Source organism: Oncorhynchus masou, chromosome 3 (genome assembly GCF_036934945.1).
Source record: "Oncorhynchus masou masou isolate Uvic2021 chromosome 3, UVic_Omas_1.1, whole genome shotgun sequence".
Classification (NCBI taxonomy): domain Eukaryota; kingdom Metazoa; phylum Chordata; class Actinopteri; order Salmoniformes; family Salmonidae; genus Oncorhynchus; species Oncorhynchus masou.
Window position 1 is genome coordinate 33,585,211 of NC_088214.1, and position 14,704 is coordinate 33,599,914.

Sequence of the window (14,704 nt, forward strand, 5' to 3'; positions counted from 1 at the left end):
CACTGGCTTCCAGTTGAAGCTCGCATCCGCTACAAGACCATGGTGCTTGCCTACGGAGCTGTGAGGGGAACGGCACCGCAGTACCTCCAGGCTCTGATCAGGCCCTACACCCAAACAAGGGCACTGCGTTCATCCACCTCTGGCCTGCTCGCCTCCCTACCACTGAGGAAGTACAGTTCCCGCTCAGCCCAGTCAAAACTGTTCGCTGCTCTGGCCCCCCAATGGTGGAACAAACTCCCTCACGACGCCAGGACAGCGGAGTCAGTCACCACCTTCCGGAGACACCTGAAACCCCACCTCTTCAAGGAATACCTAGGATAGGATAAAGTAATCATTCTCACCCTCCCCCCCTTAAATGATTTAGATGCACTATTGTATAGTGGTTGTTCCACTGGATGTCAGAAGGTGAATTCACCAATTTGTAAGTCGCTCTGGATAAGAGCGTCTGCTAAATGACTTAAATGTAAATGTAAATGTAACAAACAACTGAACAACATACAACGACTGAAGTATGTAGAGAACATAGAGCAGGGGAAGAATTCAGTTTGTGTCGTCAGGCAACTGTTGGTGCTATTTTAGGTGTCACTTTCTTTATTTGTACTGCCTCCGAGAGGTGGTTGCTAAGTGGTTGTCAATTCTCAGTAAACAAATCAAATGCAACACTGCCATTCCTCGCCAGTTGCCACAGCCATCACTAAAAACATCAATGCAGTTTGAGAGCCAAGCAAATAAAAGCTGTATCCTTATTACAGGCATATTAACGGCAAATTGATTTTGCCTGGAATAAAGGTCACGATAAATGGTTTGTGTGAGCCGCTAGCTCCGCTATTTATTAGCTCTCCATCTATAATCTAGCAAATTACCGCCACCGTGCCTTTCAGAGGGGCAAAGCGAATGGGAAGCCAGCTGGTAGGAAAGGGAAGACACTTTTTAAAATGTCAAATCATGGATTATGTGTCAGAGACTGACAAAATAGATGGTGCTTTAGATATTGGTTTGCTATTGTCTGATAAATTAGCCTCATTGGCTATAAAGCTCAGAGCTTTTTATATGTTACACCCTCCCCACCCTTCGCTTAGGAAGTTGGCTTTGAGACAAGAGGTTTCTCTTAGAGTTGGCACAGTGTCAGCATCATTATTATCTCTTATAGCTGCTGATATTGTTATGATATGTGGCTAATAAGGATGGGGGGAAGGGGAGACCTATTTGATTGTAATAGAGAGGGGTTGGATAGACCACAAAACCAATGCTATTGAATGTGGTAAATGTAGGCCTTGAGGTGCGTGTGTGTGCGCGCACGCATTTGCATAAATGTTTGCCCTCTGTGTGTGTGTGTGTGTGTGTGTGTGTGTGTGTGTGTGTGTGTGTGTGTGTGTGTGTGTGTGTGTGTGTGTGTGTGTGGGGGGGGGGTGCGTGCGTGCGTGTGTACCTGTGATATCTGAGCAGTAATGCAGAACAACCCCAATGTTTTAATGGGCTCTGCTGGCCTTACTCAGTTTTGACCAACTGGATGCATCAAAGCAACACGACCCCGTCCACAACCCACCGAATTGCAGCAATTGCAGCTGGGGTGTCAGCGGCAACGGGACTCCACGGATGACTCCATCTCTCATCCAAATGATGCTGATGCGACAGCTGTATTCTGCCCTGAGGACATGAATACACACGGTCATAAGGGAGATGCAGGACAGAGAGAAGAGGGAAGGAGAGAGTAGAGAAGAACATCTCCTATCTCCTATAGGGACAACTCCAGGGAAATCCTAGCACTAGAACTACCCTAGAGCTACCACTTGGGTAAAATACAAGCAATTAATGCGGCAATTATCGACAGTGTATGTGCAACGCATTTACATTCTCATTTGCACCTTTTATTATCCCTTAGCGCGATAAATGTGAATTGGCTAATGCAATTACTGGGAGAGTTCTGAATATTTTATTTCAGGCTGTGTCGGCCAAGCGCTGTGAGTTTGGGTTTTTGCCTTGAAGCTGTATTTCATTTCAGTTCCCTAGTTGTCTGATTGTAGCCCTAGCCTGGATGCACATGTATGGTCCTGTAGAACACACTGTTAAAATCACAATTTTTACTCTCAGGCAGACTGACTGTGGTATACTGATGTCAGTAGTACCCTGTTATATCATAGGGATCATAGCAGATATGGCAGCTGCTCAGCATCTGAACGTAAGGCGCTACAGAGGGTAGTGCGAACGGCCCAGTGCATCACTGGGGCCAAGCTTCCTGCCATCCAGGACCTATATAATAGGCGGTGCCAGAGGAAAGCCCAAGTTATAGACTTTTTTCTCTGCTACCCCACGGCAAGCGGTACCGGAGCACCACGTCTAGGACCAAAAGGCTCCTCAACAGCTTCTACCCCCAAGCCATTAGACTGCTGAACAATTTATAAAAATCAGTATTTACATTGACCCCCCCCCCCCTCTTTTGTACACTGCTGCTACTCGCTGTTTGTTGTTACTTATGCATAGTCACTTCGCCCCCACCTACATATACAGATTACCTCATCTAGCTTGTACCCCGGCACACTGACTCAGTACCGGTGCCCCCTGTATATAACCTCGTTATTGTTATTCTTATTGTGTTACTTTTTATTATTACTTTTTATTTTAGTCTACTTGGTAAATAATTCCTTCTTGAACTGCACTGTTGGTTAAGGGCTTGTAAGTAAGCATTTCACTGTAAAGTCTACACTTGTTGTATTCGGCGCATGTGGCAAATAAAGTTTGATTTGATTTGAGATATGGCAGAGTGTCTGCATGAGTGTGTGCGTGTGTTAGTGTGTTTGCACACGTGTACCTTATGTGTGCACTGTGCACGCTTGCATTTGTATCTGTGTGTTTACGTGTGTGACTCGTGGGCATGCGTGTACAGTATGTGTGTACAAGGGCCTATTGTGCACAGATGTCCCATTGCTGTTATTGAAGATGATGAAGGGGCTTTCTGTGTGTGAGGATATCACTCATGGAACACTTATGAATCAAAGTGACACATGCTGGTAATTGAATATGTGTTCAGTACCATCTTAAAACAAAACAGAGTAAATCAACTAGAGGCCGGAAAACCAAAGGAGAGCCTGCTTTGATTGGCTTTCAAATGTGTACTGCTTTTTCAAATGATCAATGTCTTTATGTATGGGGATAAGGCCCCCAGTGTCCGGTCAGGAGCGTGAAGTCACAAGCCCTGCTGGTCGGTTACTATGTAGAATCCTAGTGGTGCCCAAAGTCCTGGTCTGCTCTAGAAAGCCTATGTAAATTACAATTGGGCCTCCCGAGTAGCCCAGTGGTCTAAGGCACTGCACCGCAGTGCTAGCTGTGCCACTAGAGATCCTGGTTCTGTCACAGCCGGCCGCGACCAGGAGACTATGGGGCGGCGCACAATTGGCCCATCATTGTCCGGGTTAGGGGAGGGTTTGGCCGGCAGTGATGTCTTTGTCCCATTGCGCTCTAGCGACTCCTGTGGCGGGCCGGGCACACGCACGCAGGTGTACGGTGTTTCCTCTGACACATTGGTGTGGCTGACTTCCAGGTTAAGTGGGCATTGTGTCAAGAAGCAGTGTGGCTTGGTTGGGTTGGGTTGTGTTTGGCTCTCAACCTTCGCCTCTCTCGAGTCGATATGGGAGTTGCAGCGATGAGACAAGACTAATTATCAAGTGAATACCATCAAATTGGGGTGAAAATGTCCCCCGAAAATGTCCCCCAAAAATGTCTTATGATGAATTATGTGAATTATTTTAAAGTTTGCTACAAATCGAGATATTAAATTAATTAGTGATCCATTCCGACTACTACATTTGTCGTCACACAGGGCCACGCGATGACACAGACCAATCACGGCCTGGCAGGCTACGAGAAGGCTCATGTCCTCATGCCATAGATGTTACGGTTGACTCTCTCAGGCAGGATGAAAACGACTACATCGACAATGATCCTTTGCTAATTACGGCCACTTTCACCGTGATCCAATTTTTTGCTGCCGTTCAACCCCATTCAGCAATATGGTGTGCTTCAAATTAAAATACTTCCAGATTCATGCATTGTCAAGAGTTTCCCATAGCGCTGACATCATACACTTGTTCCTATCACTATGTACTGCTTATGATGATGATGGTGTCTATGATGTCTATGGTTGTACTACAAACTACAATTACACTAAGGCCTTTTTTCCTTGCTATTTTCAACAAGTTTATCATACACTTCACCAATTCCTACTCAAGCACATGTCTACCCACATACTCTGCAGCCAGAGACGAACAGTACACATCAGGACACGTACAGTAGGCCTATGCACACAGACTCAAACAACAGTCCCCAAGGACCAATCGAGTTGTCAGCATACTGCTTTCCACATGACCAAGCCCTGATGTCTGGAAAAATAAAAACCTTCAGAAGCTTTCAGAAAGCCACATCTTCCTTTCCTCCCTAGAGGATGGAGGGATGAGCTCTATCTCTTTCTCTCTCCTCCAGCTCCCTGACCTCTGACCCAGGAAGTCTAATTAGTGTGTGGCGACTCTTTAATGTGGAAAACGAGGAGAAATGCAGAGCTATGGATATGCAGATGAGGAACACTGGGTACCCCGCCTTCGGCTGTGTGAATCACTGTGATGTTTGGAGAGTCGGAGTCAAGGTCCTGGGCATGTGGAGAGTGGGGATGTGAGTGTTTGAGGCAGTCAGAGCACTCCCTTAATCAGTGCTGGAGCAGCTGTCTTTCTCTTTAACAAGTAGAGAAGAAATTATGAAAACTATGAGACAACTAATAGAAAACTAAGCTAACCATCCATTTAATTACTCACATTTCAGCAGTCTGAAGCAATTTCCCATCTATTAATAAAGCCAACATTTGACAACATCAAACTAACTATTCCAAGAATACTTTCAATATGCTCATCAGACAACTACTGTACTCCAAGACTAAACAAACAGAACAGTATGAATGGTGAGGGACCTGTCACAAACAGGATATGAGGTAGGCCCTAGAGATGATGCAATATCGAATGACTGCTCATCTGTTTACCGATCATAACGTGTGTTCATTTAACTACAGGCAAAATATCCTCAGTAGATTAAACTGCATTGATCGGTGTGATGTCAGGCAAAAGCAAGACAGCTGCTGCCAACTTGTCAAATAAATGCTGACATATTTATTAGTTTCCATCACTCATTCGACAGAAATGTATAGTTTGAAGATCCATCAAACAAATTAAGTTCTAGATGTAATCATATTAATATTGGCATCAGCAAAATGTGTGCATTTAAGTCCACATAATGTTACAAAGTGCAGTAAACAAAAGAATAATCCACATTTGCTATGATTTACTTTTATTATAGCTTTGGGTAGCACTTAAAACAATAGCAACAATATGACCTCACTTGTTATAACCAGCAAAATAAGTACAAATACTTTTTGTTCCATAAACACAGCATTTGTACATGAGAGAACATTCTTCAGTAGAATAAATTGTTACCACAGGGAGTGTCCACCAGCCCAATGCTAATGAACACTCTAATCAAGTCCTAGTACCTCTATTTCCATGTTTCAAAAACTCTCCACGCACTACAAAGGCCTTGCTAAAGAGCACATATTTGCATATTACCTTGCCAGACAGCCAATTACAGCGAGATATTATTTGTTGTTCCATTTTTCTATTTCTGCGGACTGAGCTTCTGAAAAACTATCAGCGGTGAGGAGGATGCATATTCATGACTTTGCTCTCTCGCAGAACCATTAGTGCTGCCATTAACATGGAATGAAGAGGAGTGGGAAGGCCCAACCAGAGGTGTCATGCCCATAAGGGACAGAGGGTCATGTGCCCTCTCAGATTTGTCCTATTTAAAAAATATATACAGTGCCTTCGTAAAGTATTCAGACACCTTGACATTTTCCACATTGTTAGGCTACAGCCTTATTCTGAAATTGATTACATTGTTGTTGTTTTTCGACACACAATACCCCATAATGACAAAGCAAAAACAGGTTTAGAAATGTTTGCTATTTATTAAAAATAAAAAATGAAATGTAACATTTACATAAGTATTCAGACCCTTTACTCAGTACATTTTTGAGGCACCGTTGGCAGCAATTATAGCCTCGAGTCTTCTTGGGTATGACTCTAAAGGCTTGGCACATCTGTATTTGGGGAGTTTCTCCAATTATTCTCTGCAGATCCTCTCAAGCTCTGTCAGGTTGGATGGGGACTGTTGCTGCACAGCTATTTCAGGTCTCTCCAGAGATGTTCAATAGGGTTCAAGTCCGGGCTCCCAAGGACATTCAAAGACTTGTCTCGAAGCCACTCCTGCATTGTCTTGGCTGTGTGCTTCGGGTCGTTGTCCTGTTGGATGGTGAAATTTCGCCCCAGTCTGAGGTCCTGAGCACCCTGGAACAGGTTTTCATCAAGGATCTCTCTTTACTTTGCTTCATTCATCTTTGAATTGATCCTGTCTAGTCTCCCAGTCCCTGACGCTGAAAAACACCCCCACAGCACGATGCACGATCTGGTTTCCTCCAGATGATGCATTTGGCATTTAGGCCAAAGAGTTGAATCTTGGTTTCTTCAGACCAGATAATCTTGTCTCTCATGGCTGAGAGTGTTTAGGTGACCTTTGGCAAACTCCAAGAGAGATGTCATGTGCCTTTTACTGAGGAGTGGCTTCCATCTGGCCAATCTACCATAAAGGCTGATTGGTGAGGAGAGGTCCTTCTCCTCTGATTGCTCAAGGTCCTTCTCCTCTGATTGCTCAGTTTGGCCTGGCGGCCAGCTCTAGGAAGAGTCTTGGTGGTTCCAAACGTCTTCCATTTAAGAATGATGGAGGCCACTGTGTTCTTGGGGACCTTCAATGTTTCAGAAATATTTTGGTACCATTCCCCAGATCTGTGCCCCGACACAATCCTGTCTTGGAGCTCTACAGACATTTCCTTTTACCTCTTGGCTTTGTTTTTACTCTGACATCCACTGTCAACTGTGGGACCTTATATAGATTCGTGTGGACTCCAAATATGTCTAAAAAGCTGTTTTCACTTTGTCATTATGGGGTATTGTGTGGAGATTGATGATTATATATATAGTTTTAATCAATTTTGGAATAAGGCTGTAACGTAACAAAATGTGGAAAAGGTCAAGGGGTCTGAACACCAGGCCCAACGCCAACAGTGAAGATGTCACGCCTTGGTCTTAGTATTTTGTGTTTTAGTTTATTAGTTAGTCAGACCAGGGTGTGACATGGGTTTATTTTGTATTGTAGTTTCATATTGGGGTTTGTAGTAGTTGGGATTGTAGCTTATTAGGGGTGTGTGTGTTTAATAGGTTTGGCTGCCTGAGGCGGTTCTCAATCAGAGTCAGGTGATTCTCGTTGTCGCTGATTGGGAACCGTATTTAGGTAGCCTGGTTTTCACCTTGTATTTCGTGGGTGATTGTTCCTGTCTCTGTGTAGTGTGCACCAGTCAGGCTGTAATTGGTTTCACGTTCTGTTTGTTATTTTTGTATTTATTAGTTATTCGTGTTAGTTCGTTCGTTTTGTCTTCACTAAATAAACATGAGTAACTTACACGCTGCATTTCGGTCCGACTCTCTTTCAACAAAAGAAGAACGCCGTTACAGAATCACCCACCACACTCGGACCGAGCAGCGTGTCAACAGGCAGGAGCAGCGCAAACAGGAGCAGCGTGTTAACAGGCAGCGACAGCTGGAGCAGCAAAGGGAGGAGGAATTATTCGGAGAATGGACATGGGAAGACGTGCTGGATGGTAAAGGTTGCTACACTTGGGAGGAGATATTGGCCGGAAGAAATCGCCTCCCATGGCAACAGGTGGAGGCACTAAGGAGAGCAGAGGCACCCGGAGATTGGAGCCGACGATACGAGGGAACACGGTTGGCAAGGAAGCCCGAAAAGCAGCCCCCAAATTTTTTTTGGGGGGGGCTATCAGAGAGTATGGCTGCGTCAGGTAGGAGACCTGCGCAATCTCCCTGTGCGTACCGGGGGGCTAGAGAGACCGGGCAGGCACCGTGTTATGCAGTGGTGCGCACGGTGTCCCCAGTGCGGGTGCATAGCCCGGTGCGGTATATTTCAGCTCCGCGTATCGGCTGGGCTAGATTGAGCGTCGAGCCTAATGCCATTAAGCCGGCTCCACGCATCCGGTCTCCAGTGCGTCACCTTGGGCCGGTTTACATGGCACCAGCCTTGCGCTCTGTGTCTCCGGTTCGCCTACATAGCCCAGTGCGGGCTATTTCTCCTCACAGCACTGGCAGGGCAACCGAGAGTATTCAACCAGGTAAGGTTGGGCAGGCTCGGTGCTCAAGAGCTCCAGTGCGCCTGCACGGTCCGGTTTATCCAGAACCACCTCCACACCCCAGCCCTCCAGTAGCAGCTCCCGCACTAGGCTTCCTGTGCGTGTCCTCGGCCAAATACCACCAGTGCCAGCACCACGCATCAGGCCTTCAGTGCGCCTCGCCTGTTCAGCGCAGCCAGCGCTTTCTCCCTCTCCTGCGCTGTCGGAGTCTCCCGTCTGTTCAGCGGTTCTAGAGCCTTCCTCCTCTACAGCGCTGCCGGAGCCTCCTGTCTGTATAGATCAGCCTGAGCTGCCAGTCTACATGGAGCAGCCAGAGCTGTCAGTTTGTATAGAGCAGCCTGAGCTGCCAGTCTACATTGAGCAGCCAGAGCTGTCAGTTTGCATAGAGCAGCCTGAGCTGCTAGTCTGCATGGAGCTGCCAGTCTGCATGGAGTTGCCAGTCTGCATGGAGTTGCCAGTCTGCATGGAGTTGCCAGTCTGCAAGGAGCTGCCAGTCTCCATGAAGCCGCCAGAGCTGTCAGTCAGTATGGAGCAGCCAGAGCCGCCAGTCAGCATGGAGCAGCCAGAGCCGTCAGTCAGCATGAAGCAGCCAGATCTGCCAGTCAGCCAGACTCTTCCAGATCTGCCAGTCAGCCAGACTCTTCCAGATCTGCCAGTCAGCCAGACTCTTCCAGATCCGCCAGACAGCCAGACTCTTCCAGATCTGCCAGTCAGCCAGACTCTTCCAGTCAGCCAGACTCTTCCAGATCTGCCAGTCAACCAGACTCTTCCAGATCTGCCAGTCAACCAGACTCTTCCAGATCTGCCAGTCAACCAGACTCTTCCAGATCTGCCAGTCAACCAGACTCTTCCAGATCTGCCAGTCAGCCAGGATCCGCCAGTAAACCAGGATCTGCCAGATCTGCTAGTCAGCCAGGATCCGCCAGTCAGCCAGGATCCGCCAGTCAGCCAGGATCTGCCGGATTCAACTGCCTGGCTGGGCTTCATCTCAGTACTGGGCTTTTTCTCAGTACTGGGCTGCCTCTCAGTGCTGGGCTGCCTCTCAGTGCTGAGCTGCCCCTCAGTCCCGAGCTGCCCATCAGTCCCGAGCTGCCCCTCAGTCCCGAGCTGCCCCTCAGTCCCGAGCTGCCCCTCAGTCCCGAGTTGCCCCTCAGTCTCGAGTTGCCTCAGTCCCGAGCTGCCCCTCAGTCACGAGCTGCTCCTCTGTTATGTAGGGTTCTGGTTGAGGACTATTCGGCCATGGTCGGCGGTTAGGGTGGATTATCCATGGACGCGAAGGGGAGGAACAATGACATTTATGAAGTGGGGTCCACGTCCGGAGCCGGAACCGCCACCATGGACAGACGCCCACCCGGACCCTCCCTATCATTTTGAGGTGCGTTCAGGAGTCCGCACCTTAGGGGGGGGGGGTTCTGTCACGCCTTGATCTTAGTATTTTGTGTTTTAGTTTATTAGTTAGTCAGACCAGGGTGTGACATGGGTTTATTTTGTATTGTAGTTTCATATTGGGGTTTGTAGTAGTTGGGATTGTAGTTTATTAGGGGTGTGTGTGTTTAATAGGTTTGGCTGCCTGAGGCGGTTCTCAATCAGAGTCAGGTGATTCTCGTTGTCGCTGATTGGGAACCGTATTTAGGTAGCCTGGTTTTCGCCTTGTATTTCGTGGGTGATTGTTCCTGTCTCTGTGTAGTGTGCACCAGTCAGGCTGTAATTGGTTTCACGTTCTGTTTGTTATTTTTGTATTTATTAGTTATTCGTGTTAGTTCGTTCGTTTTGTCTTCACTAAATAAATATGAGTAACTTACACGCTGCATTTCGGTCCGACTCTCTTTCAACAAAAGAAGAACGCCGTTACAGAAGAGGTGACTCTGGGATGCTGGCCTTCTAGTTAGAGTTGCAAAGCAAATGTCAGACCGGCCAATGAAAAGAAAAGATTAAGATGGACAAAATAACACAGACACTGGAAAGAGGAAGTATTGAAAAAAGTGTTATAGACAGACAAATCTAAGTTTGAGGTGTTCAGATCACAAAGAAGAACATTCGTGAAATGCAGAAAAAATGCTGGAGGCGTGCTTGATGCCATCTGTCAAGAATGGAGAAGACAATGTAATGGTTTGGGGGTGCTTTGGTGGTGGAAAAGTGGGAGATTTGTACTGGGTAAAAGGATCTTGAAGAAGGAAAGATATCACACGATTTTGCAACGCCATGCCATACCCTGTGGACGGCGCTTAGGGTACTATGGTGTTGAATGGTATTCCTCTTGTCCAGATGGGATAGGGCAGTGTGCAGCATTATGGCGATTGCATTGTCTGTGGACCTATTGGGACGGTAAGCAAATTGAAGTGGGTCTAGGGTGACAGGTAAGGTTGAGGTGATATGACCAGAAGACCGCTCCGTCTATCTCTTCTCTGGCGGCATTGTTTTGGGTCAGCCTCTGGAATCATTTCAAATGCCCTGGGTAGTTCGGACAAAGGATCCGCGTCAGGAAAGTCGCATTACTGGTCGCATAATAGTTCTTCCCGGCTCTATGTAAAAACACTTAAGATTTTCTGGGCAAGCAATGTAAGAAATGATACAGAAAAAAATTGAAATTCTGCAAAGTTTCTTAACCTCTTACACTTATGGTGGCGCTATTTCATTTTTGGAAGAAAAACGTTCCCGTTTTAAACAAGATATTTTGTCACAAAAAGATGCTCGACTATGCATATAATTGCTACTGTTCGAAAGAAAACACTCTGACGTGTCCAGAAATACAAATATCTTCTCTGTGCGTGCCCTTTAACGTGAGCTTCAGGCAAAACCAAGATGACTTGGCATCCAGGAAATGACAAGGATTTTTGAGGCTCTGTCTTTCATGATCTCCTTATATGGCTGTGAACGCAAGAGGAATGAGTCTGCCCTTTCTGTCGTTTCCCCAAGGTGTCTGCAGCATTGTGACGTATTTGTAGGCAGATCGTTGGAAGATTGACCATAAGAGACCACATTTACCACGTGTCCGCCCGGTGTCCTGCGCCAAAATTGGTGCGCAAAAGTCACCTGCCAGTATTTTTCCATGGGGCACAGAGAGAGAAGCAAGCTTCCACGAACTGCATGTCAATGAAGAGATATGTGAAAAAACACCTTGAGGATTGATTCCAAACAACGTTTGCCATGTTTCGGTCGATATTATGTAGTTAATCCGGAAAAAGTTTCACGTTGTAGGTGACTGCATTTTCGGTTCGTTTCGGTAGCCAGGCGCAATGTAGAAAACGGAACGATTTCTCCTACACACAGACGCTTTAAGGAAACACTGCGCATTTGGTATGTGGCTGGGAGTCTCCTCATTGAAAACATCAGAAGCTCTTCAAAGGTAAATGATTTTATTTATTTGGTTATCTGGCTTTTGTGAAAAAGTTGCGTGCTACATGCTACACAAAATGCTATGCTAGCTTTGCATACTCTTACACAAATTAGTCAATTTCTATGGTTCAAAAGCATATTTTGAAAATCTGAGATGACAGTGTTGTTAAGAAAAGGCTAAGCTTGAGAGCAAACGCATTATTTTAATTTTATTTGCGATTTTCAGAAATCGTTAACGTTGCGTTATGCTAATGAGCCTGAGGCTTAGTCACAATCCCGGATCCGGGATGGGGAGTTTCAAGATTAAGGACTAGAAGCGAGGCAGCCCTCTCTGTCGACGCCATCTTGATAGCCATTTCAGGCTATCAATCCAAGTTAGAGTAGTTAGCTTGTCTAACTATCTGAGCTGGCATGCCTTCTGGCAAGTTTGGAAGACTTGGAAAATTTAGACAGGCAGCCCAATTCTACTATTTTTTTCACTAATTGGTATTTTTGCCCAATCAGGTCAGTTCTGAAAAATGTCTGATGTGACAAGATCTCAGGAGACTGGGAGCGAGCTACCTGTACTTGGAACTGTTACTGACACTTCACACAGAGCATAATATACACTTTACACTGAGTCAGTAGTAGGAGAGAGATGATTAATACGAAGAAGGAAAATGAAAGAGTTCTACAGTGAGTTATCGAGTGGAGGTTCTGTACGTAAGTGGGTCTAGATGTAATGCTGCACTAATGAGCACTTATGATGGACTACTGTATAAAAACGTCCATAAGGTGTTGTAATTGTATTAAATCACCTGAACCATACTGGGTCACTAATTAGAGCCTTTCTTTTTAGCTTTGAATTCATCGTTAGATTCCACATGGTTAGAATTTCTACACGGTTTTCACCAGAGATCCAACTTCTCTCCTTTTCCCACTTCACCTCTCCAACTCTCAAATCAATGAATATTCTGCCCAGCGGGTGGAGAGTATTTGGGCTTTGCAAAGTTACTAGCCCCTCTACATCGACTGAGGTAATATAGTGGATTAAATATTGACCATTCAGAGGGCGATCAGCTTATTAAATACCTGCCCTTGTTAAATCAGCCTAACAGAGCAGCATGCAACATTTATATTGTAGGATTTCTAGTCGGGCACCATTTACATAGACTCTGAAAGGCATTCGACAAGGCCTTCCAAATTATTGATGGGGAAAAAGGACATAAAAGATTTCATTACATCTTGTAGTGAATGAAGAATTTATGAAACTCCGACTGAGGCTGAGCGCTCATCCCATGCTAATGATAAGCTATGATTAAGATTTTACAAGCTCTCTTTAATATGGCTATTATCTATTTACAGAGTACCCATGTCAGTTGCTGGAGAGTAGAAGAGTTTGAGACGATTGTTCTATATTTGTGTGGTTGTAGAAATGGCCCAGAGTTTTTTTCTGATCATATGACAAGGAATTAGGGGCCCTATTTACTGTCGCAACTTCCTAAACAGCATATGCAAAAGAAAGATTAATCTAAGAAATGTATGCCAGTAGTATAATAAATTAATTACTTCATTGGGGAAATGTTTATGTTTTATGTTTCATTCTTTGGATTATATCCAAGGAACCAATCGGGTCAATTCGAATTGAAGGCAGTCAATTCAGGAAGTGATTTTAATAAAAAATGTAAATATTTGTTCAATAAATAGCTTGTACTCCTCAGTTTATGGAGAAGTCATTGAAAATAGATGCTGTTCTTTCAAATATTTAATTGTTATCTAAGTTTACTTCCTGAATTGACTGCCTTCAATTCAAATTGACCCCGGTCCTGGAACCAACCACTATTGAATCACAAAAACAGAATATTAGTTCATTTGCACATTTTACACCCGACTGGAGATGTGAAAGACCATTGGTTTGATGAAATCTTCAAATGAGCCATTTGAGAGCCCTGTGTGGGTAGCATACATGTTGGAAATTTCATTTGGTAATGTAATAATGTCATGCCTCTAAAACAGGCTTATCTCTGTATAGCTCCTCTGACACTTTCCTGGCTACAGTTCTATACAACATAATACGTAGGTCACTTTAGAGTCTCGCTTCCGCCTCTTGATTGACAGTGTGCCAGCAGAATCATAATCCTCTGACAATACACTCATTACTAACAGTTCAAAGCCAGGGAACTGCCAAAGTAGAGCTGCTAATTCTTCTTCCATGGAATCATCCCAAATTGAACCCTATTTCCTATATCGTGCACTGCTTTTGACCAGGGACCATATGGCTCTGGTCAAAAGTAGTGCACTATGTAGGGAATAGTGTGCTATTTGAGACACACTGTTTGTCCGTACTGGAAACCTGTTTACTTAATAGTCTTAATTAAAAAGCTACTCAGCTCTGCACAAACACGTCCCCGAGTGGGCCCCGTTAATCAATTAAAAGCAAATTTGTCTGGGCGCTTAATAACCAACAAACGCCTCGTCAGAGAAATATGGCAGGTGTCGACAGGTATACACTAATCAGTTAAGAAAAGGAGAAAAGAAATGACAAAATCAAACAAAGGAAGTAAAATAAAGAGGGAGAAATAAAGGGATGAGTGTCAGAGGTCTGATGCCCACTCTCTCACGTAGCCTCCTCTTTTTCTCTCATCCCTCTCTCTTTCTCAGGGGCTGATCACAGTAGAAATGAAGCACTAGCACACACATCTGTCTTTCATTAAAGCTAAAAGTAGAGGGAGAATACAAAGAGTTCACCTTGACTGGACTTGACGTGCGCTTTGTAACGCGTTGCGCCTCCTTAGTCGTCATTCATCTCACAATGTACTTCCATTTCTATCCTTCTCCCTCCGTCCCTCACTCCCTTTCAACCACACTCTTTCTCAGTCATTGTCCATGTTTGTCTTTCCCTCTCACCTTCCCGTCTCTCTCCCTCTTCTCCTCTCTCCCTCTTCTCGGCTGGTGAATGTTGAGGAGGAGTAGAGGAGAGATGCGCAGGCACAGTTAGTCAAGGCCAGATGAAGATGTAATGGCTCAGCCCGCGACTCCCCCGCGGTGACATGGACATTGATGGTCCCTTATAAAACAGACAATTAAGTACGCAGG